Here is a 24,933-nt window from a genome sequence, read left to right on the forward strand (position 1 = left end):
AACTGCGAAACTCTAAAGCCTCTGAAGTATATACAGAAAACAGTGGCTAACACATCCTATTAACTAAACAGGCCTGACAGCAATGTAAAATAGGCTTACACCAGTAACAGACAGCAAATCAGGAGGTAAGAAACACATACCGGTTATTTCATTTTTAATATAACCAAAATATTGTATATGTACACAAATCAAAACCACAAAAAATATTTAACATGCTAATAAACTATAAACAAAATTCAGAAATAGCCTAAGAAATTGAGACAGCAAATCAGGTTAAAGTCAATTCATAATATCAAAGAGGAGCTATTACAGTGCTTTTGCATTTTAGTGTTAATTTCTCTAGGAGTGTTCTTCTGATTTTTATCAATTGGGAAAAAATCAGACAGAAATAGAATTTTTTAATAGCAAAAATAGATATCGTTTACCTCAACTCGACATTTTAAAAATAAAGGTGAGTGGGCTTTTTCTTACATCAAAGAGCAAAATTCATTTTCTCTATAAGACTGTTGACAGTGTTTATTTTTCATGTAGTCTACTTAACTCAGCCATACCCAATCGTGCTTCTGAACTTTACTTCTCCAGCTTTTTTCTTTTCTTTTTCCAGAGAAAGGTAAGTATATGCTGACTCTTAGTCATAGTTCAAATTCATATTTCTATTCTTCCTGTATATCCCTTGGAGTATACAGGAAAGTTTTCTATTTCTTCGGAGAAAAGAAAAATCTGTTTTCTATTTTCTAAGCCAGTGTCATCAAACAGCATTGTGAGGCAGCAAGCTGTATGAAAAGTATAAGGGAACATAAAAGGGACAAATAAAAAAGATAAAAGTCAATTAAAGAAATTCTAAATAAGAATGTGGAACATGAAATATTTCATTCAAGGCTTAGGAAAAAAAAAAAAAAGAAAGAAAGAAAAGCTCTTGACTGGCCACTCTAGACAGAAATGTGCTTCGGCCCACTGAGAGATAAAGGAAGCAATTGTCATGGCTTTGGGAATTTAGGAAACTTTTAAGATTTTTGAACCAATTCAAGTCAGCTCTTTGAAATTAAAAAAGGAGATATTGAGGCCACAGAGGAGACTTGCTGAAGGAGATTCATAAAAATCAAATTTATTCACTCAAGAAGTAACTTACTGAGCATATTTTATACGCTGGGCTGTTAGGATCATCGGTGAACAAAAGAGACCACCCTCTTCCTCCTAAATCTCTGCCATGGTGGAAGTTATGTTCTAGTTCATGGAACACAGAAGATGAACATTAAACATAAAAGTAATTATATGTCAGAATTTGAAAATGTTTTAGGAAAAAAATGGAGCAGGATAATAGTGATTGAGATACAGGTAATGGGATGAGAGAAGGAATGTGTGTCAGGATCTTCTTGCATTTCTATAAAGGCATACTTGAGACTGGGTAATTTAAAAGAGTTTGATTGGCTCATGGTTCTGTAGGCCATGCAAGCATGGTGCTGGCATTGCTCAGCTTCTGGGGAGGCCTCAGGGAGCTTTTACTAGTGGCAGAAGGTGATGTGGAAGCAGGCACATCACATGATGAGAGTGGGAACAAGAGAGACAGAAGGGGGAGATGCCACTCACTTTCAAACAACCAGATCTCCAGAGAACTCTCTCATCACCAAGGGGATGGCACTAAGCCTTTTATGAGGGTTTTGCCCCCATAATCCAAACACCTCCCACTAGGCCGCACCTTCAACACTGGTGATTACATTTTGACATGAGATTTGGAGGGGACATCAAAAGCATATCAGACAGGTTGCAATTTAAATAGGTGTGCCTAGGACATGCCTCTTTTATGAAGGGGACATTTGAACACAGATCTGAAGCAAAGAAGAAGGGGGTCTTTATAAGCAGCCTGTGCAAGATTAGAGCATCCCTGATGCATGCCAGGAGGGTCACAGTTCAGAATGTTTACAGCTACTGGGAAAAGGAGGCTTACACTTTGAAAATAAGAGATCAGTAAAAGACTAAATGCAAAAACAAAATGACAAATTCTCAAAAAGAAATGAAAGAAAGTGTAAATCTCAGAGGATTTCTGAAAGCACTGAGGAAGAGATGAGTTTAAATGGGCCTTGAAATGTTTTTCAGGTTTTCTTCCCACGGGAATAAATTCAATGATCATAAGTGCATATAAAATTACAAAGCAGTTACAAAGATGCGCAATAACATCACATCAAATGCTTAAGAAAAAAAGGTGATTCTCAAGTGTGAAATACATTTTCAAATAATTCAGCCTGCTTACATGTAACGTTTTCTAGCATTTGCCCCACTCATCTATTTTACAAGGAACAAGCTGCCTCTATTTCTTCTCTACATGCCTCAACTAACTAAATGTTAGCTTAATAATCCCCATAGGTCGACAAAGACTGTTCTTGTCTTTCTTGCAAGTCCTATGGATATATTTCAATTGTTTTATTTTGTTTGCTTTTTGCATTTGATGCCATCAAACACAACCACCTTGCAATTTTCCCCTCCTTTGGTTTGTCTCTTGCTTCTTTCCTATCATTTTGCTCTTTCTTCCTCCATCAGCTCCATAAATACTAGGCTGTGTTCTCAACTCTCAGTTTTCTTCAGTACTCATTGCGTTCAACATCTCTTTTCTCATTCATTCTTAAAGCCACTCAAATCAGGTTCTCACCCCACCTTTCCACCTAAGTTACTAGGTAGTCAATAGTTCCAGTTTTCCCCAACAATCTGTTACTCCAGATGTCACACCTAATAATGCTAGTGCACCCTTTCATTTTTACCTGTGTTATCCCTATTTGGACGATAAAATATACGGTCTGCCTATCTATGAATCCGGCTGCAAAACCCAGTGGTCAATTCTCGGCACCTCAGTTCTCCTTCTAGGTTCCAAGGCTCCCTAAATAGCCAGCAAACTCACTGGACCCCTTGGGATATTTTAAAATTTCAAGGAAAACATATCTCTCAAATTCTGCCCAAGCTACTAGCTCAAGTTAGCTCACAATTACAATGTTAGATTGCACTGCATTCCTTTCAATGATATTGTATTTTTGCAGATCTGAGTTTCTGGTGTTTGTAATAAAAAGTTAAGGACTGTACAAAAACCAGTGTGGAATAGGAAATAAATTTGGCAGTTCTCAAAGAGGTTCCAAGGTTTAGCATTATTCCTAACAATATCCAACGGGTACACGCATCTCATTAGAAAGTAGTTATGGTTATTTTAGAATAAAATTAAATATTAATTTTTTTCTTTAAATTTGTATGTTTTAGGTTTCCAAATGGCTACTAAGTTGATAGGATAAAAATACTTATGAAATGTTTGGGGTAAGGCCACTTAATAAACAAAACTACTGAAACAGCCAGGGTGACATAAACTAAGAAAGGCTGGGAACCTCTGTTTTACCACCTTTTTTTTTGAGATGGAGTCTCACTCTGTCACCCAGGCTGGAGTGCAGTGGTGCATCTGTGTTCACTGCAAGCTCCACTTCCTGGGTTCACGCCTTTCTCCTGCCTTAGTCTCCCAAGTAGCTGGGACTATAGGCGCCCGCCACCATGCCGGGCTAAGTTTTTGTATTTTTTTAGTAGAGACTGGGTTTCACCGTGTTAGCCAGGATGGTCTCGATCTCCTGACCTCGTGAACCGCCCGCCTCAGCCTCCCAAAGTGCTGAGATTACAAGCGTGAGCCACCACGCCCGGCCTAGTCCTTATTGTATAAGTGACTATCAGGAGCATTTGACATAGTTGATCCCTCATCCTTTTTCTGCTTCCTCCACTCAGCTTCCAGGACACACAAGTTCTTGGTTTTCTTTCTATCTCACTGGTCACACTTTTTCAAACTTTTTTTCTGTTTTCCACTTCTCTCTTCAATCTCTTAATATTAGAGTGCCCCAGGACTCATGCCTGAGCTGTCTTCTTTTCTCAGTCTGTAGTATCTTCTTAAGGGGTTTCATTCAGTCTCATGGCTTTAAATAACATCTACGTATTGATAATTTTCAAATTTGTAAATTGAGAACAGACTTCTTCCCTGAATTCAAACTCAAACAATCCAACTACCTTCACCACATTTGCACTTCAATATGCACTGGACAAGCAAATTTAACATATCAAAAAAAGCTTCCCTTACCTCCCTCTCTCTGCACCGCTCCCCCGCTCCCCGCCCCCCCGCCCCCGCCATGCCACCCTCCACTGAAACCAAAAAGAAAACAAAAAGAGAAATCTGCTGCATTTCAGTACAAGCTAACTCCATACTTCTCGATGCTAAGGCTGAAAAGCTTGGTCTCATGCTTGACTCTTTCTCTTAAACTCTACCAACCCAGAAACAAATCCTTCTAGCTCTACCTTCAAATTATATGCAGAATTCTATCACTTCTCTCCCTCACTGCAGTCAGCAAGTGGATCCAAGCTACCACCATCTATCTTTCTTCTGGAACTCTGGAATAGCCTTCTAGCCAGTCTTTCTGCTTCAGCACTTGCCCTATGGCAGTTTATATTCTCATAAAGCAGCCAGAGTGATGTGTTTAAACATAAGGCAGAGCCTATCATCACTCTCTACTTAAAATCCCCAATTACATCACATTTGACTCAAAGTCAAAGTCCTTAGCCTATATGGAGCCCTGATCTGAACACCTACTCTACTGTGAATTCTCCGACTTCATCTACCATCACTCTTCTCACTCACTCCACTCAAGCCACACTGACTACCTGGTCAACACATCCCAGCCATAAACCCTTGCAGTGCCTGTTACCTCTGTTTGGAATGCTCTTCACCGAGATAAATCCTTGCGGTCTCCCACCCTCCTTCAAATCATTTTTATCTGACTATCTTGTAAACAGTGCAATCTTCACCTTGCCCCAGTCCAGCACTCCCAATTCCTCTTACCCTAGCTAACTTTATCTTATTCTACATCATTTATTCTATTCTAACATTCTGTATAATATGCTTTCATATCACAGTTATCATATACTGTCTTTCTCCAAGTTCTACAAGCTCAGGGATTACTGTTTTATTCACTAAGTGCATAGAACTTCTGGAATATGGTAAATATTTGTTAGTTATTTGCTGAATAGATGAAGGAATCAGCCTGTTCACTGGCAGCAATCATAACCATTTTAAAGGCTTCCACTACTATGTATATTTCCCAGTAACTTCCAAAATTATATCTTCAACCCAGAACTCTGCTGACTCAAAGAGATATATTCATCTACTTACCTGACATCTTTCCTTAGTTGTTCCAAAAGAACTTCTGATTGATTCAAATGTTTCAGAAAGACATCTTCCCCTTAAACTCACCACATGCCCTGTGTATTAGTCAGGTCCAGCTATCACAACAAGATACACAAACTGGGTGGCTTTATTATAAACATCTATTTATCACAATTCAGAAAGCTTGAGGTCCAAGATCAAGGTGTCAGCATCTAGCCTTTCCTGTGAGGAGAGGGAGAGAGAAAGAGAGGGGATATTGGGGGGAGAACGAGGAAGAGAAAGAGGGAAAGAGAAAAATGTGGTGTCTCTTCCTCTTATATGTCCTATCAGATTAGGAGCCCACACTTATGATCTCATTTAACCTTACTTACCTCCTTAAAGGCCCCATCTCCAAACCCAGGGATGTTGAGGGTTAGGGCTCCAACACGTGAATGGGGATGGTCAAAATTCAGTCTACAACATCCTGCATTTCTTATTGTTGTGAGTGAAAACACTGAGAATGTAATTAACCAAGCCAGAAACCTGACATTTATCCTCGATACCTTTTCCTTCCCCGTTGATTTTGTTTGGCCAGCCAACACAAAACCAGCACACTTAACAAAAATACAACTAAGGACTCTCACAGAGTCCACTTTACTTCCCTTCTACTTCCACCAGAGTAGTTGTTGGGATCCATGGCTGACACACCTGATGACAGGTCACATCACAGGGCTCTTTGCAGACACTCCCCAATACCAGCCTGGAGGCTGATACCTCCACTGGGTAGCTAGATCTAGAGGAGAAATAACAGTAACTGCAGTTCAGCTCTCAAGAAGCCCCATCCCTAGGGGAAAGAGGAGTGCACCACATCAAGGGAACACTCCCATGGGACAAAAGAATCTGAGCAGCAGCCCTTGAGTCCCAGATCTTCCCTCTGAAATAGTCTACACAAATGAGAAAGAACTAGAAAAGTAATTCTGGTAATGTGACAAACAACGTTCTTTAACACCCCCAGAAGATCATACTAGCTCACCAGCAATGGATCCAAACCAAGAAGAAATCTCTGAATTGCCAGAAAGAAACATTCAAAAGGTTGATTATTAAGGCAATCAAGGAGGCACCAGAGAAAGGTAGAATGCAACTTAAAAAAAAAAAGATACACGATATGAATGGAAAAATCTCCAGTAAAATAGCATAAGTAAAAAAAAAAAAAAAAAAAAAAAATCACAACTTCTGGAAATCAAGGACACACTTGGAGAAATGCAAAATGCATTGGAAATTCAGCAACAGAATCAAACAAGTAGAAGAAAGAACTTCAGAGTTCAAAGATAAGGCTTTTGAATTAACCCAATCCAACAAAAACAAACAAAAAAGAATTTTAAAAAATGAACAAAGCCTCCAAGAAGTGTGGGATTATGTTAAATGAGCAAACCTAAGAATAATTGGTGTTCCTGAGGAAGACGAGAAATCTGAAAGTTTGGAAAACACATTTGAGGGAATAATTGAGGAAAACTTTCCCAGTCTTGCTAGGGATCTAGACATTCAAACACAAGAAGCTCAAAGAACAACTTGGAAATTTAGTGCAAAAAGATCATCGCTTAGGCACGTTGTCATCAGGTTATCTAAAGTCAAAAAGAAGGAAAGAATCTTAAGAACTGTGAGGCAAAGGCATCAGTAACCTATAAAGAAAAACTTGTCAGATTAACAGCAGATTTCTCAGCAGAAACCCTACAAGCTAGAAGGGACTGGGTTCCTATCTTTCAGCCTCCTTAAACAAAACAATTATAAGACAAGAATTTTGTATCCAGTGAAACTAAGCTTCATAAATGAAGGAAAGATACAGTCTTTTGTAGACAAACAAATGCTGAGAAAACTCACTACTACCAAGCCAGCACTATGAGAATTGCTAAAAGGAGCTCTAAATCTTGAAACAAATCCTAGAAATACATCAAAATAGAACTTCCTTAAAGTATATATCTCACAGGACCTATAAAACAATCACACAATTAAAAAAACCAAAAGTATTCAGGCAACAATCACAATGAATAGAATAGTACCTCACATCTCAATACAGATGTTGAATGTAAATGGCCTATATACTCCACTTAAAAGATACAGGGGCTGGGTGCGGTGGCTCACGCCTGTTATCTCAACACTTTCAGAGCCTGAGTCAAGTAGATCATGAAGTCAGGAGATTGAGACCACCCTGGCTAACATAGTGAAACCTCATCTCTTCTAAAAATACAAAATTAGCCAGGCATGGTGGCACGCACCTGTAGTCCCAGCTACCCGGGAGGGTGAGACAGGAGAATCGCTTAAACCCGGGAGGCAGAGGTTGCAGTAAGCTGAGATTGTGCCCCTGCACTCCAGCCTGGGCAATAGAGCGAGACTCCATCTCAAAAAAAAAAAAAAGATACAGAATGGCAGAATGGATTAGAAGTCACCAACCAAGTATCTGCTGTCTTTGGGAGACTTACCTGACACATAAGGACTCACATAAACTTAAGGTAAAGGGTGAAAAAAGATATTCCATGCCAATGGACACCAAAAGCAAGCAGGAGTAGCTATTCTTATATCAGACAAACCAAACTTTAAAGAAACAGCAGTTAAAAAAGACAAAGAGGGACACTATGTAATGACAAAAGGACTCATCTAGCAGGAAAATATCACAATCCTAAATATATATGCACCTAATACTGGAGCTCCCAAATTTATAAAACAATTGCTACTAGACCTAAGGAATGAGATAGATGGCAACACAATAATAGTGGGAGATTTCAATACTCCACTGACAGCACTAGGCAGATCATCAAGACAGAAATTCAGCAAAGGAGCAATGGACTTAAACTATATCCTGGAACAAATGGACTTAACAGATATTTACAGAACACTCTACCCAACAACTGCAGAATATACATTCTATTCATCAGCATGTGAACATTCTCCAAGATAGGCCATATAATAGGTCACAAAACAAGTTTCAACAAATTTAAGAAAAATTGAAATTATATCAATCTCTCAGACCACAGTGGAATAAAATTGGAAATCAACTTCAAAAAGAACCCTTGAAACCATGCAAATACATGGAAACTAAATATCTGCTCCTGAATGATTGTTAGATTAACAATGAAATCAAGATGAAAACTTAAAAATTCTTTGAACTGAGCAATAACAGTGACATAATCTATCAAAACCTCTGGAATACAGCAAAGCAATACTTTCATGCGCATCCGTGTGAAGAGACCACCAAACAGGCTTTGTGTGAGCAACATGGCTATTTATTTCACCTGGGTGCAGGCGGGCTGAGTCCAAAAAGAAAGTCAGCGAAGGGAGATAGGGGTTGGGCCGTTTTATAGGATTTGGGAAGGTAATGGAAAATTACAATCAAAGGGGTTTGTTCTCTGGTGGGCAGGGGTGGATCTCACAAAGTACATTCTCAAGAGTGGGGAGAATTACAAAGAACTTTCTTAAGGGTGGAGGAGACTACAAAGTACATTGATCAGTTAGGGTGGGGCAGGAACAAATCACAATGGTGGAATGTCATCAGTTAAGGCTGTTTTTACTTCTTTTGTGGATCTTCAGTTACTTTAGGCCATCTGGATGTACACATGCAAGTCACAGGGGATGCGATGGCCTGGACTGGGCTCAGAGGCCTGACATTCCTGCCTTCTTATATTAATAAGACAAATAAAACAAAATAGTGTTGAAGTGTTGAGGTGGCAAAAATTTTTGGGGGGTGGTATGGAGAGAGAATGGGCAATGTTTCTCAGGGCTGCTTCAAGCGGGATTAGGGGCAGTGTGGGAACCTAGAGTGGGAGAGATTAAGCTGGAGGGAGGTCTTCTGGTAAGGGGTGATGTTGTGGGGATGTAAAAAGAAACATTTGTCATATAGAATGATTGGTGATGGCCTGGATACGGTTTTGGATGAATTGAGAAACTAAATGGAATGAGAGAAGGAGAAAAACAGGTATAAAAGGTCTAAGAATTGGGAGGACCTAGGACATCTGATTAGAGAATGCCTAAGGAGATTCAGCATAGTCCTGCCAGCAAAGATTATTTATTTACTTCAAGAGTTTAGAGTGGCAGTTTGGGGATAGCAGGAGGAGATATCAGCTGTGATGGCTTGGAGAAACACAGTAAACCGGCAGCATAAACAAGAGCAGGGCACGTATGAGTAGTTGAGAACGGTGAATAGGAGTATGACTAGATAAAAGATAGTAGGGATGACAAGTTTTTTTTTGGGGCACAGCCTAAGTTGGTTCGGTGTTGAATGAGACTGGGGCCCAATAAAAAGGAGTGTCTATACAGGAGTTTAAATGGGCTGTATCTTGTAGCATTCTGAGGACAGGCCTGAATTCTGAGAAGCCAAAGTGGTAAAAGTATTGTCCAGGCCTTTTTAAGTTGGTAGCTGAGCTTGGTGAGATGTGTTTTTAAAAGACCTTTAGTCCGTTCTACTTTTCTTGAAGACGGAGGACCGTAAGGGATATAAAGGTTTCACTGAATACTAAGAGCCTGAAAAACTGCTTGGCTGATTTGACTAATAAAGGCTGGTCTGTTATCAGACTGTATAGACGTGGGAAGGCTAAACTGAGGAATTATGTCTGACAGAAGGGAAAAAATGACTGTGGTGGCCTTCTCAGACCCTGTAGGAAAGGCCTTTACTTATTCAGTGAAAGTGTCTATTTAGACTAAGAGGTATTTTAGTTTCCTGACTCGGGGCATGTTGAGTAAAGCTAATTTGCCAGTCCTGGATGGGGGCAAATCCTTGAGCTTGATGTGTAGGGAAGGGAGGGGGCCTGAATAATCCCTGAGGAGTAGTAGAATAGCAGATGGAACACTGAGAAGTTATTTCCTTGAGGATAGATTTCCACGATGGAAATGAAATGAGAGGTTCTGAGAGGTGGGCTAGTGGCTTGCACTATAGCATAACCTGCCTTTGCTGGTGAGTGGCGATTAGGCCTGGTGGAACTGCCATCAATAAATCAAGCGTGATCAGGGTGAGGAACAGGAAAGAAGGAAATATGGGGAAATGGGGTGAATGTCAGGTGGATCAGAGAGATACAGTCATGGGGGTCAGGTGTGGTATCAGGAATAATGTGGGAGGCCAGATTGAAGTCCGGGCCAGGAACAGTGGTAATTGTGGGACTTAACAAAGAGTGCGTACAGCTGAAGGAGCTGGGGAGCAGAAAGTATATGCATCAGGTATGAGGAAGAAAATAGATTTTGGAAGTTATGAGAAATGTAGAGAGTGAGTTGAGCATAGTTTGTGATTTTTAAGGCCTCTAAAAGTATTAAAGCAGCGGCAGCCACTGCACACAGACATGAGGGCTAGGCTAAAACAGTAAGGTCAAGTTGTTTGGACAGAAAGGCTACAGGGTGCAGTCCTGGCTCTTGTGTAAGAATTCTGACCGCACTAACCATGCCTAGGAAGGAAAGGAGTTGTTGTTTTGTAAGGGATTGAGGTTTGGGAGATTAATCAGACACGATCAGCAGGGAGAGCATGTGTGCTTTTATGAGAATTATGCCAAGATAGGTAATAGATGAGGATGAAATTTGGGCCTGACTGAAGTAATGGGGTCTGTCTGTGAAGCCTTGCGGCAGTACAGCCCAGGTAATTTGCTGAGCCTGATGGGTGTCAGGGTCAGTCCAAGTGAAAGCGAAGAGAGGCTGGGATGATGGGTGCAAAGGAATAGTAAAGAAAGCATGTTTGAGATCCAGAACAGAATAATGGGTAGTAGAGGGAGGTATTGAGGACAGGAGAGTATATGGGTTTGGCACCACAGGGTGGAAAGGCAAAACAATTTGGTTGATAAGGCCAGATTCTGAACTAACTTGTAATCCTTGTCTGGTTTTAGGACAGGTAAAATGGGGGAATGGTAAGGAGGGTTTATAGGCTTTAGAAGCCCATGCTATAGCAGGCGAGTGATAACAGGCTTTAATCCTTTTAAAGCGTGCTGCGGGATGGGATATTGGCATTGAGCAGGGTAAGGGTGATTAGGTTTTAATGGGATGGTAATGGGCATGTGATTGGTTGCCAGGGAAGAAGTAGAGATGTCCCATACTTGTGGGTTAAGGTGGGGGGATACAAGAGGAGGATGCAAAGGGGGCTTCAGATTGGGAAGAAGGGTGGCAATGAGATGTATCTGTAGTCCAGAAATAGTCAGGGAAGCAGATAATTTAGTTAAAGTGTCTCAGCCTAATAAGGGAACTGGGCAGGTGGGGATAACTAAAAGGAGTGCTTAGAAGAGTATTGTCTAAGTTGGCACCAGAGTTGGGGAGTTTTAAGAGGTTTAGAAGCCTGGCCATCAATACCCACAACAGTTATGGAGGCAAGGGAAACAGGCCCTTGAAAAGAAGGTAATGCAGAGTGGGTAGCCTCCGTATTGATTAAGAAGGGGACGGACCCGGACTTACCCTCCACTCTGAGAGTTATGCGAAGCTCAGCATCCGTGATGGTCCTGTAGCCTTCTGAGGTGATCAGGCAGTGTCAGTCTTCAGCTGCTAAGCCAAGAAGGAGTCAGTCAGAGAGCCTTAGGCCAGAGTTCCAGGGGCTCTGGGAGTGGCTGCCAGGTGAGTTGAACAGTCCGATTTTCAGTGGGGTCCCACACAGATGGGACGTGGCTTAGGAGGAATCCTGGGCTGTGGGCATTCCTTGGCCCAGTGGCCAGATTTCTGGCATGTGTAGCAAGCTCCTGGGGGAGGAGGTTCTGGAGGAAGGCCTGGCTGCTACCGTTCAGGTGTTTGGAAGTTCTTATGTGCTGGAGATGTGGCTGGGGTTTGTCTCACAGTGGAGGCAAGGAATTGCAACTTTTTTCTGTTATTGTACACCTTGAAGGTGAGGTTAATTAAGTCCTGTTGTGGGGTTTGAGGGCCAGATTCTAATTTTTGGAGTTTTATTTAATGTCAGGAGCAGATTCAGTAATAAAATGTATACTGACAATAACATGGCCTTTTGACCCTTTAGGGTCTAGGGCTGTAAAGCATCTCAGGGTTGCTGCCAAACGAGCCATGAACTGGGCTGGATTTTTATATTTGATGAAAAAGAGCCTAAACACTATCTGATTTGGGATAAAGAAAAAGGAGCATTAACCTTGACTGTGCCTTTAGCTCTAGCCACCTTTTTAAGAGTAAATCGCTGGGCAGGTGGGGAAGAACTAGTCGTGGACTAAACTGTAAGCCGGACCAGGTGTGAGGAGGGGAGGTGATAAAAGGATTATAGGGTAGAGGAGCGCAGGCTGAGGAAGAATTGGGACCTAGCTCGGCCTGGTGAGGAGGGGAGAGTTCAGATGGGTCTGTAGAAAAGGAATATTAGAAAGACTCAGGGATGCTTGGGGTTGGGACTGAGGGGACAGGCGGGAGGGAAAGAGGGAAGATTTGGGACGAATTGCTCTGGGCACAGAGATTAGGAAGGGACTGATGTGTAAAAGAATGCCTGGACGTCAGGCACCTCAGACCATTTGCCCATTTTACAACAAGAATTATTTAGATCTTGTAGGATGGAAAAATTCAAAGTGCCATTTTTCCGGCTATTTGGAACTACTGCCGAGTTTGTACTGGGGTCAAGCGGCATTGCAGGAGAAAATAAGGCATTTAGGTTTTAGGTCAGGTGTGAGTTGAAGAGGTTTTAAGTTTTTGAGAACACAGGCTAAGGGAGAAGAAGGAGGAATGGAAGGTGGAAGCTTGCCCATAGTGAAGGAGGCAAGCCCAGAGAAAAGAGTAGAGACATGGAGAAGGGGTGGGGGGTTCTTGCCCTCCAGAAAAGCAGAGAAGGGATTGGAGCACGGAAATAAGGGATTGGGGCACAGAGATAAGAGGTCAGAGTGTGGAAATAAGGGATTGGGGCACAGGGATAAGAGGTTGGGGTGCAGAAACAAGCGATTGGGGGGTTCTTGCCCCCTAGGAAAGCGGGACTTGCTGCTAAGGGTGAAGGAGAAGGGGTTGAGGTGTACTTGCCCCTGCCCCAGGAAAGCAGGACTTGCCATTAAGGGTGAAGGAGAAGGAGTTAAGGGGTACTTGCCCCTGTGCCAGGAAAGCGGGACTTGCCACTAAGGGTGAAGGAGAAGGGGCTGAGGGGTACTTGCCCCTGCCCCAGGAAAGCGGGACTTGCTGCTAAGGATGAAGAAGGGGTTGAGGGGTACTTGCCCCTGCCCCAGGAAAGTGCAGAAGTGTAGAGACAAGGAGAGAAGGGGTTGGGGTACTTGCCCCTTCCCCAGAAAAGCGGGACTTGCCGCTAAGGGTGAGGGACCAAGGCAGGTGTCCCTGCGTGGTCTGACACCCTTGAAACATGGGTGTACAATCAGAGAGGCATCCCTGCAATGATTAAACACCAAGGGAAGGCTGCCTTCCCGGTCCGTGACAGGCGCCGGAGTTTTGGATCCAAGGATAAAACGTGTCTCCTTTGTCTCTCCCGGAAAATGAAAGGAATTGAAATTAAGAGAAGGGAGAGATTGAAGAGTGGAAAGGATAAAGTGGTTGAGGGACGGTGAGAGAGGTTGGAGAAGAGAGTAAGAAGAGGCCGCTTACCAGATTTAAAATAGGTGAGATGTTCCTTGGGCTGGTGGGTCTGAGGACCTGAGGTCGTAGGTGGATCTTTTTCACGGAGTAAAGAGCAGGAGGACAGGGGATTGATCTCCCAAGGGAGGTCCCCCGATCTGAGTCACGGCACCAAATTTCATGCACGTCCATGTGAAGAGACCACCAAACAGGCTTTGTGTGAGCAACATGGCTGTTTATTTCACCTGGGTGCATGCGGGCTGAGTCCAAAAAGAGAGTCAGTGAAGGGAGATAAGGGTGGGGCCGTTTTATAGGATTTGGGAAGGTAATGGAAAATTACAGTCAAAGGGGGTTGTTCTCTGGTGGGCAGGGGTGGATCTCACAAAGTACATTCTCAAGGGTGGAGAGAATTACAAAGAACCTTCTTAAGGGTGGAGGAGACTACAAAGTACATTGATCAGTTAGGGTGGGGCAGGAAGAAATCACAATGGTGGAATGTCATCAGTTAAGGCTGTTTTTACTTCTTTTGTGGAACTTCAGTTACTTTAGGCCATCTGGATGTATACGTGCAAGTCACAGGGGATGCGATGGCCTGGCCTGGGCTCAGAGGCCTGACAAATACTAAAAGGAAAGTTCATAGCATTAAATGCCTACATCAAAAATTCTGAGAGATCACAAATAAACAATCTGAGGTCACACTTCAAGGAATTAAAGAAGCAAGAACAAATGAAACCCAAACCCAGCAGATGAAAAGAAATAACCAAGATTAGAAGAGAACTAAATGAAATTGAAACAAAAAATACCAAAGACAAACAAAATAAAAGTTGGTTCTTTGAAAGGATAAATAAAATTGATACCTGATTAGTGAGATTAACCAGGAAAAGAAGAAAGAAGATCCAAATAAGCTCAACTAGAAACAAAATGGGAGATATTACAACTGATACCACAGAAATACAAAAGATCATTAAAGGCTACTATGAACACCTTTACATGCACAAACTAGAAAACCTAGAGGAGATGAATAAATTCCTGGAAATATACAACCCTCCTAGATTAAACCAGGAAGAAATAGAAACTGTGAACAAACCAATAACAAGAAGCTAGATTGAAATGATAGTTAAAAAGTTACCAACAAAAAAAAGGGCAATACCAGATGGATTCACAATTGAATTCTGTCAGACATGCAAAAAAGAGTTAGTAACAATCCTATTGACACTATCCCAAAAGATAGAGAGAATCCTCCCCAAATCATTCTATGAAGCTAATATCACCCTAATACCAAAACCAGGAAAGAATATAACAAAAAAAGAAAACTACAGACCAATATCTCCAATGAACATAGATGCAAAAATATTCAAAAAAATATTAGCTAACAGAATAAAACAGCAGATCAAACAGAAAATCCACCATAATCAAGTGGGTTTCATACTAGGGATGCAGGGATGGTTTAACATCCACAAGTCAATAAATGTGATACACCACATAAACAGAATTAAAAACAAAAATTGCATGATTATCTCAATAGATGCAGAAAAAGCATTTGAAAAAATCCAGCATCCCTTAATGATTAAAACTCTCAGCAGAATCAGCATAGAGGAAACATACCTTAAGGTAATAAAAGCCATCTATGACAAACCCACAGCCAATATTATACTGAACAGAGAAAAGCTGAAAGCATTCCTTCTGAGAACTGGAACAAAACAGGAATGCCCACTTTCACCACTTCCATTCAACGTAGTACTGCAAGTCCTAGCCAGAGCAATCGGACAAGAGAAAGAAAGAAAGGGCATCCAAATCGGTAATGAGGAAGTCAAACTGTCGCTGGTTGCTAGTGATATGATTGTATACCTAGAAAACCCTATAGACTCATCCAAAAAGACCCTGGAACTGGTAAATGAATTCAGCAAAGTTTCAGGTTACAAAATTAATATACACAAATCAGTTGCTCTGCTATACACCAACATGTACCAAGCTAAGAATCAAATCAAGAACTCAATCTCTTTTACAATGGCTGCAAGAAATAAAATACTTAGGAATATGCTTAACCAAGGCGGTGACAGACTTCTACAAGGAAAACTAACACTGCTGAAAGAAATCATAGACAACACAAACAAATGGAAACACATCCTATGCTCATGGATGGGCAGAATCAATATTGTGAAAATGACCATACTGCCAAAAGCAATCTACAAATTCAAAATACCACCATCATTCTTCACAGAATTAGAAAAAACAATCCTAAAATTCATGTGGAACAAAAAAGAGCCTGCATAGTCAAAGCAAGGCTAAGCAAAAAGAACAAATCTGGAGGCATTACAACACCCAACTTCAAACTATACTATAAGGCCATAGTCACCAAAATAGCATGGTACTGGCATAAAAATAGGCATATAGACAAACGGAACAGAATAGAGAACCCAGAAATAAAGCCAAATACTTACAATCATCTGATCTTTGACAAAGCAAACAAAAACAAAGTGTGGAAAGGCCACCCTATTTAACAAATGGTACTAGGATAATTGGCAAGTCACAGGTAGAAGAATGAAGCTGGATCCTCATCTCTCACCCTATGCAAAAATCAACTCAATATGAATCAAAGACTTAAATCTAAGACCTGAAACCATAAAAATTGTGGAAGATAACATTAAAGAAACCCTTCTAGACATGGCTTAGGCAAAGACTTCATGACCAAGAACCCAAAAGCAAATGCAACAAAAACAAACATAAATAGACGGGATTTCATTAAAGTAAAAAGCTTCTGGCTGGGCGCAGTGGCTCACACCTGTAATCTCAGCACTTTGAGAGGCTGAGGCAGGTGGATCACGAGGTCTTGAGATCGAGATCATCCTGGCCAACATGGTGAAATCCATCTCTACTAAAAATACAAAAATTAGCCGGGCGTGGTGGTGCGCACCTGTAGTCCTAGCTACTCAGGAGGCTGAGGCAGGAGAATCGCTTGAACCCAGGAGGTGGGCGCACCTGTAGTCCTAGCTACTCAGGAGGCTGAGGCAGGAGAATCGCTTGAACCCAGGAGGTGGAGGTTGCAGTGAACCAAGATCGCACCACTGCACTCCAGCCTGGGAGGCAGAGCAAGACTCTGCCTCAAAAAAAAAAAAAAAAAAAAAAAAAGCTTTTGCACAGCAAAAGAAACAATCAGCAGAGTAAGCAGAGAACCCACAGAGTAGGAGAAAAATCTTTGCAATCTATAACGCCCAAAAAAGGACTAATATCCAGAATCTACCAGGAACTCAAACAAATCAGCAAGAACAAAACAAACAATCCCATCAAAAAAACTGGACAAAGGACATGAATAGACAATTCTCTAAAGAAGATATACAAATGGCCAACAAACATATTAAAAAATGCTTAATATCACTAATTATCAGGGAAATGCAAATCAAAACTGTAATGTGATACCACTTTACTCTTGCAAGAATGGCCATAATCAAAAAATAAAAAATAATAGATGTTGGTGTGGATGTGGTGAAAAGGGACCACTTTTACACATTGGTGGGAATGTAAACCAGTACAACCACTATGGAAAACAGTGTGGAGATTCCTTAAAGACCTAAAAGTAGAGCTACCATTTGATCCAGCAATCCCACTATGGGGTATCTACCCAGAGGAAATGAAGTCATTATACAAAAAAGATACTTGCACATGCATGTTTATAGCAGCACAATTCAGAGTTGCAAAAATATGGAACCAGTCCAAAAGCTCATCAATCAACAAGTGGGTAAAGAAAATGTGGTATATGCATACCATGGAATACTACTTAGCCATAAAAAGGAATAAAATGATGGCATCTGCAGCAACTCGTAAGTGGGAGCTAACCTATGCGGACACAAAGGCATAGGAATGATACGACGGACATCGGAGACTTGAGGGAACGGGAGGGAAGGGGGTGAGGGATAAAAGACAACCCATTGGGTACAATGTACACTTGCTCGGGTAATGGGTGCATCAAAATCTCAGAAATCACCACTAAAGAACTTATTTATGTGACCAAATACCACCTGTTCCCCAAAAACTATTCAAATTTAAAAAATAATGATAAAATAAAAAAGAATCTGTGCTCTCTTCATAGTAATAAATTATTGAAATAATAATTTTTTAAAATGGGCTTGAGTCATAATTCGAATTCTCTTTAGCTAAATACTTTATTTTCCTCCCCTCTATTGCTCCTAGTTTTCTCATTTTTTTCCCCCACCACTAACGGTATGCATGAAGAGTTTCATTAAATCTGCTCTCCATTGACTTCCAACCAGGAAAAAACTTGAATCAACCGATACCTCCTTCCTTACCAAGTAAAGGAAAATTCAACCAAACAGAATGGAGATAGCATTTGAACTTGGCCTTGAAAGAAAGATGTCAACAGCTAAAAATGGGGGCAGAATAGATTTCCAGATTGAGTCATCCACTGCTGAGAGGAGCTAGTATATTATTGATGTCGCTGATTACAAAAAAAAAAAAAAAAAATCTTGGCAGTGGTGTGTGGCTAGATTGGTACATGTTGGCAAATTAGAATGAGTACTGGATTGAGTAATCTAGTGAGATTTGAATTCTGACTCTGCTACTAACTTACTTGTGTAATTGCCGATAAGTTACTTAACTCTTATAGACTTCACATTCCACATTTGTAAACTGAGTAGGTTGAGCTGAGTAAGCTTTTGTCATTCTTTCAGCTATGTAATTTTATGGAAAAGGAAATCCATCACAATCATAGGACAAAACTATTTCTTAGAAAAATTGCAGTATGACTGCATTGAAGAAGGACTCTTTTGGAATGACAAGGAAGGAGCCCTTTGGCCCACTTTATCTTACATCCAAAGACTGAATTCATCTGTCACAAATAAGAAAAGTTCCTTTTCAGGCATTCACGTAGCCTTCATCTCACAGCTCCTACAGAGACTTCCTCAGTCCTTCTTGGGGCAGCTCACATCCAGGAGAGATGTGATGTCTTTATAATCCAGGGTTATAAAGACCTAGTCAGGTTCATGTAATACAGAACACTGGTGGGCAATTCTTGCTCCAGGGCTCTTAGGCATATTGGTCAAGGCTTTGCCAGGCCTGGATCACATTTCAATTTCACACCCTCGACAGTTTTGCTTTCTCCCACCTCCTTTCCCAAGTGTTGGACCATTGTGAGCATTTTGCACCTCAGATTCCATCTTAATGTCTAATTCCACTTAAACCAATCTGCAATAGTGGAATGAGAGACAGGTATAATTAGACACGAGAGACCTACCCCACGGCACAAGGCAAGGTGATTTAGATATTTGAGTGTCTTAGAAGAAATGCCCTATCTTTATTTCTTGCTTGTTCTGAAAGATGATCTTCCTGTGGTTTCATGAGATACCAGGATTTTGCCATCATGCTCACTGAACACTGTTGATGGCATCTTCCAGGATTAACCATACTCCGAATTTTGAATACCATCCCGATTCAATCAACTTTGACGACTGTATTATTGTTTGTAGTTTTGATTTAAAAGCCTTTACAGCTCATGTTTGTTGCTGTAATATCACTGCTCTGTCTTCTATTTGGGCTTTGTTACCAAATTCTCCCTGCTGTCTAAATGCAGACTGGGTAAATCACTCTCCCACTCTTCCATCCGGCTGATGAATAGTCACCGCCACTCAAGATATAGCAGAGGACATTACTGCCCTCTGGTGGAAACATTGAAGACTACTCTAAGAGTGTCTCCCAAGGAATGGAATTTTCACAGATGGGTTCATGTTGCAGCTTGAGTTGTAAATAAATACAGCCAGAAAAATTATCCTCATTTCTGGTTCTTGACATTTGATTGGCTGTGTATTTGCCTAATTTTCATCTTCTTCCCTGCTCTGATACCCCTATCACAAACAGGTTTAGCCACCCACAAATCTTTAAAACATTGATCCACTAAGACATGGATCTCATCACCCAATGTATTTACAATAAAGCTTCCAACCTCTTTTTCAGACGGAGGAAAAAAGAAAACAAAAAAAAAAACTTGAAACACTAGAGCATTAAAAATGTGTTGTAAATAGACAACTGTTTCCACTTTAGCCCTCCAAACGGATTCGGTTTTCTGGGGCTATGCCAATAGGCAAATAATTGACTTATTGTTGCTTTTTCTCCTCTCTACTAGATAATTCCATTAATATAAAAACAAATCATTTATTAGCCTTCTTTGTCCGAGTAAGTGGCTGAGTGCATATATTTTCTTCATGTGTGGGTGAAAGAGCATAGAAGATAATGCTAATAATTCAATTTTAAGAACTTCTGTTGATTTCTTCAGTCTATTCTGCCTTCTTAGTGTGATGAGAAGAAGAATACCAAGCAACTTGTCCCTTGAATTAAAGAGGAGCAGTTTATAAAAATTATACTACAGGCTAAGGAGCCAAACTTAGGTTTCAGCCTGAGCTCTAGTCCTTAACTTCCCTTAGCCTCAACTTCTTCATCTGCAAAATGGGGACAATGATCCTTTAAGGAGCTGTAGTGAGTATGAAATGAGATAATGTACACAGAGCTTAGACACAGTGCCTGGTACATATTAAATGCAGATAAATTATGGTTGACCTCAGTTTCCATGCAGAATTTGTTCCAGGACTTCCTGTGGATACCAAAATCTCGAGTCCCTGATATAAAATGGCAGTAGTATTTTATACTATAGCATATTCATATTAGATACATAGCATTTAAAATATAGTATATTTTAAATCATTTCTAGATTACTTATAATACCTAGTACAATGTAAATGCTATGTAAATAGTCATTATACTGTATTGTTAAGGGAAGTACATGTATGTGTTCAGTACAGATACGTTTTTTTCCCCAATAGTTTTGATCTGTGCTTGGTTGAATCCACAGATGTGGAACCCATGGATATGGACAACTGACTGTACCTAATATTATTTCTATTGTTATTTTTAGTCAAGTGTTAATGAGGAAGAATTTGCTTTAAATGTCTAAAAATTCTAATGCTCTTAGTCTAAGCAATATTTGCCCATTTATTTTCCTCTTACGATCTTCTAGATGGGTCATTTTCTATGGAGATCTTTAACTTAATCTGCTCCAATTCTTTTACCTTCAGGAAGTGGCTGGTGTTGCCAAGTCACTGGGGCTCATGTCTATTCTCACTTACAAGCCTCAGCTCAGAAGACTTCCCTTGCCTCCTTTATCTCTCTTGCCTTTCTACACCACACTTGCTTCCACCCATACCATACATACTGGTGGTCCATCTTCCTGTAACTGAAAATTGTTTAAGTGTGAGTATTTTGTTCATCTACTCTCAGCACCTAGGACATGATTGATAAATGTAGTTTCCTATTAAGTGAAAATACTTCCCTAAACCTTGTCAGTTAGATGACAAAAATCCCAGAAAGATTCAAATATGGAGTTGAAGAGAATTGGGTTTCTTCTAAGCCACTGAACCTCTTCAGTTCACAAAAGGAGGACTTATGAATTGGGTGATCTCATCCACAAAATCGGAATGATGGTTTAGTCAACATAAACTGATGTAATTCATACAGAACCCAAAGAGCACTACCTTGGAACAGCAATTCCATCCACTGAGATTCTGAGACTTTGCCTTACCAGATTATTATACTTTGATTTAGTTGAGAAAAAAAGCATAGGTACATCATATCAATTCTATCACAAGGTTACTATTGTTATGGTTAGCTACAATAATCACACATCATAGCATATTTTTTTACAATGTATCTTCAGTTTTAGGATGAGTGTAATAGTTTAAAAATAAATAATTATTAAAATGAAATAAAAATAAACAAAGTATCCTATTATAGTAACAATAAGAATAAAATTCTCACAGGTTTCTGACTACTTGGGAATGTAATATTTCTGCATTGAAATTCCGTAGACTTCTAGATCTGACATTATTACTGATGACATAAATTTAGCTTTTTAGTAACAAGGAAAATGAATATTATTGGTGACTGTATTAGTCCCTTCTCTCATTGCTATAAAGAACTACCTGAGACTAGGTGATTTATAAAGAAAAGAGGTTTAATTGACTCGCAGTTCCAGAGGCTGTACAGGAAGCATACACAGCTGGGGAGGCCTCAGGAAACTTACAATCATGGCAGAAGACAAAGAGGAAGGAGGCATGTCTTATATGACCAGAAAAGGAGAAAGAGAGAGTGAAGGGGGAGGTGCTACACACTTTCAAACAACCAGATCTTGTGAGAACCCACTCACTATCAAGAAAACAGCAAGGGAGAAATCTGCCCCCATGATCCAATCACCTCCCACCAGGCCCCTCTTCCAACTGGGAGTTACAATTCCACATGAGATTTGGGCAGGGACACAAATCCAAACCATATCAGTGACACATACTGAAATATATTAAAAGAGGAGTTTAGATAAAAATTCATAGAGCTTTAGAAATACAATAAAGGGGAAAATTTTAACAGGGAAAAAATACATCACAAGCAAAATTGTTCGTATTCTTTCTTCTTTTATGAAAAATAGATTTCTTTGTCCCTATTTCTTTTTATTTTATTTTATTTCTTTATTTATTTTTGAGATGGAGTCTTGCTCTGTCGCCCAGGCTGGAGTGCAGTGGCGCAATCTTGGCTCACTGCAAGCTCCGCCCCCTGGGTTCACGCCATTCTCCTGCCTTAGCTTCCTGAGTAGCTGGGGTCTACTGGCTGTCCCTATTTCTTAGCCTAATTTATACATTAAATAAAATATTTTCCCTGAACTGGCATTATTACATTTTTTTCTTGTTTACTTATTTTTAAGAAAATAAATATCCAACTTATTTGCAAAACACACTTGACTTGAAAAGGCATGAGAACAAAGCTGCCATTTTTGTAGTATTTTGTGTGTATCAAGTATTATGCCAAGAATTTGATAATTGTTATTTGACTCAATACACATGACAGGATTACTACTGTTATATTCATTTCATTATATTGGGGAAGACAATAATGTTCAAAGTCACATCATAAGTTTTGTAGTTGGACTCAAGTATATTTGATTTTAAATCTCATTTTTTTTAGTAATTAATGTAGAGCCTCCCAGAGCTCAAGTGGTGTGACAATCTACAAATTGTACCAATGATCCAGCATTAGAGTCCATCCATTTCCTCTCCAGTTTCCCTGAGTTACTCATTTCCAAACAACTGAAGTGTGCTTGCTTTTCTCATCATTTTGAATTACAGCCTTCAGAAAGAAAAATTCACAAGGTCCTAGATAGAAAACAAAAAAAATCCTCCAAATCTCAGTCCAGAATTATTTCCTAAAGAAGTTTTCATTTAAGATCACCACTTTTTAAAAAAACAATATTCAAGATGCAGACAAAAATAGAAATTAAAATATAAACTTCCAACACCCCCCACTTCTTACCTAGAGTTGCCACATTTTACAAACAAAAAGTATAGAATGCCTAGTTAAATTTGAATTTCACGTAAATAAGGAATAATATTTTTTGGTGTAAATATGTCCCACACATACATATATACTCATACTAAAAAATCATGTGTTGTTTATCTGAAATTCAAACTAAATATATTTTATCTGGCAACCTTACTTCTACTCTACCCATTGCCTGTCTCCAGCTTCACACCCAATTGCTCAATAGAACTGTTCACATGTAATTAGGGTCTCATCCAGTAATGTCTTACCTAATGATTCCTTGTCCTTTCCTCATCAGTAGCAAAGGGGACAATCTGAAGAATATTTACAAATACAATTACAGTCTATCGGTTGTCTTACACAGCAGAACTAATCCATAGAGAGAGGTGGGAAGTCCTGTACTTTATTAATAAACTCAAGTAAGGAGAAAAACCATTTCTGTGGTATTTAAGTTGAGTTTACATATTCTGTCACATTTCACTACAAGTGTAATCAAATAAAGCTATTACTCATCAGAAAATAAAGAAATAAAGATTTGGTAGGTAGCCTAAGCTACTCTTACTTTAAAAAGTAATCTTTTAAACATAAATATCAATAAGAGTTTCCAAAACATTTAGTTGCAATGTTGTTCTATACTAAAAGATGTCATTTTATCCCATCATAGTGAAATGGGCATACTGTATTTTACCTGGCCGTGTTGAAAAACAACATGAAAACACTCATCAATTCTCGATTTTTAAAAATGACCAAAATTGACATGATCTGTTTATTGAAGGAAAGGCAATTTTGCTTTTGGAAGGCAACATTAATATAAATTTATACTTATGTCTTAGCAGTAAACAATTCCCAAAGGAATCAGATTTCCTAAGTTAAATGTCAAGTGTGCTCTCTAAAGCACTATTAATAAAATTATGTAATTAAATATATGCTGTGCTTTGACATATTGAATTTTGGACCATTTTACAAACCAAAGCTGTACTCCTGTAGAATATAAATGGGTTAATCAGTGTGAATGCAAAGTAACAACGCCATTTTGATATGGTTTAATGTAAAGTGCTCTCTTTGCTTTAAAGGAGCACCAGTAACATATCACTTTTCATACTTTTTTTTATGAGTCCTTGCCACCCAGTTGACCAGGAATATGGGAGGATTTTAGGGAAGCTCCTATTAGCAAGTAGGCTAAGATGTTAACCATGGCAAGTGTCAGGAGCTCTATAACTTCAAACACTTTAGCACAGACAATGTGATAATCTTCATGTATTAGTTTAAGTGACAATATAGGAGTAGTTTGTTGCCCTAATCTGGAAGTCACACTCCAGGCCTCATCAGCTAGCATTTAATCAGAAACATTCACACTCCAGAGGTTGCTACTGCAAGCCTTTCTGCTGTCATTATTTCCAATCAATACCAAAGACTTAAATTAGCATAATGAATGCTAGGAAAAATGTTGGTGAAAATTTGTGGACTGTTAATTAGACAACAGATGTTCAAAATGGAATTCTCAATGATGAAAATCAAACTATATGAATTGACTAAAATATATTACATCTACTTCAACCCTCAAATGAATATGAGATTCTAGTAAGCCCTTTGCTTTTTGGAAAGCCTCCCAAAGATTGATTCTGTAACAAAGCTACGTCCAGCCACTTAGTTAAAGGATTTAGGTTGCCTGATACTGATTATGAATCTAACTGATTTCTGCCTTTAGAATATTGTCACATTTGCCTTGAGTAAATATTTCATGCTAGGTCTTGTTAGAACACAGAATAGAACAGAGAGCCAGGAATTCACTAAGCATACAGAATGGATTGTATGAATTGTTTTACATCTGCTTCTTAATGTTTGTTTAATGGATCTCGTATGCATGGTCAGCATTTGGTCTCAGGTTTGCTTTCTTTAACTTGATAGCGAGGTTGGAAGGT

The 24,933-nt window shown here is 39.7% G+C and overlaps 1 long non-coding RNA gene across 1 annotated transcript in view; it reads right to left on the minus strand.

Annotated features, from left to right (window-relative positions):
• Positions 1-489: 489 nt before the first annotated feature.
• The window catches only part of LOC129009557 (uncharacterized), a 61,144-nt gene continuing 36,700 nt past the window's right edge, over positions 490-24,933 (minus strand). Inside the window, exons 2-3 of the long non-coding RNA XR_008492802.1 lie at positions 5,180-5,395; positions 490-773 (exon numbers count right to left, since the gene is read on the minus strand). This is a non-coding gene — a long non-coding RNA (uncharacterized LOC129009557). The remainder of the gene's footprint in view (positions 774-5,179; positions 5,396-24,933) is intronic.

This window comes from Pongo pygmaeus, chromosome 10 (assembly GCF_028885625.2).
Source record: "Pongo pygmaeus isolate AG05252 chromosome 10, NHGRI_mPonPyg2-v2.0_pri, whole genome shotgun sequence".
Taxonomy (NCBI): domain Eukaryota; kingdom Metazoa; phylum Chordata; class Mammalia; order Primates; family Hominidae; genus Pongo; species Pongo pygmaeus.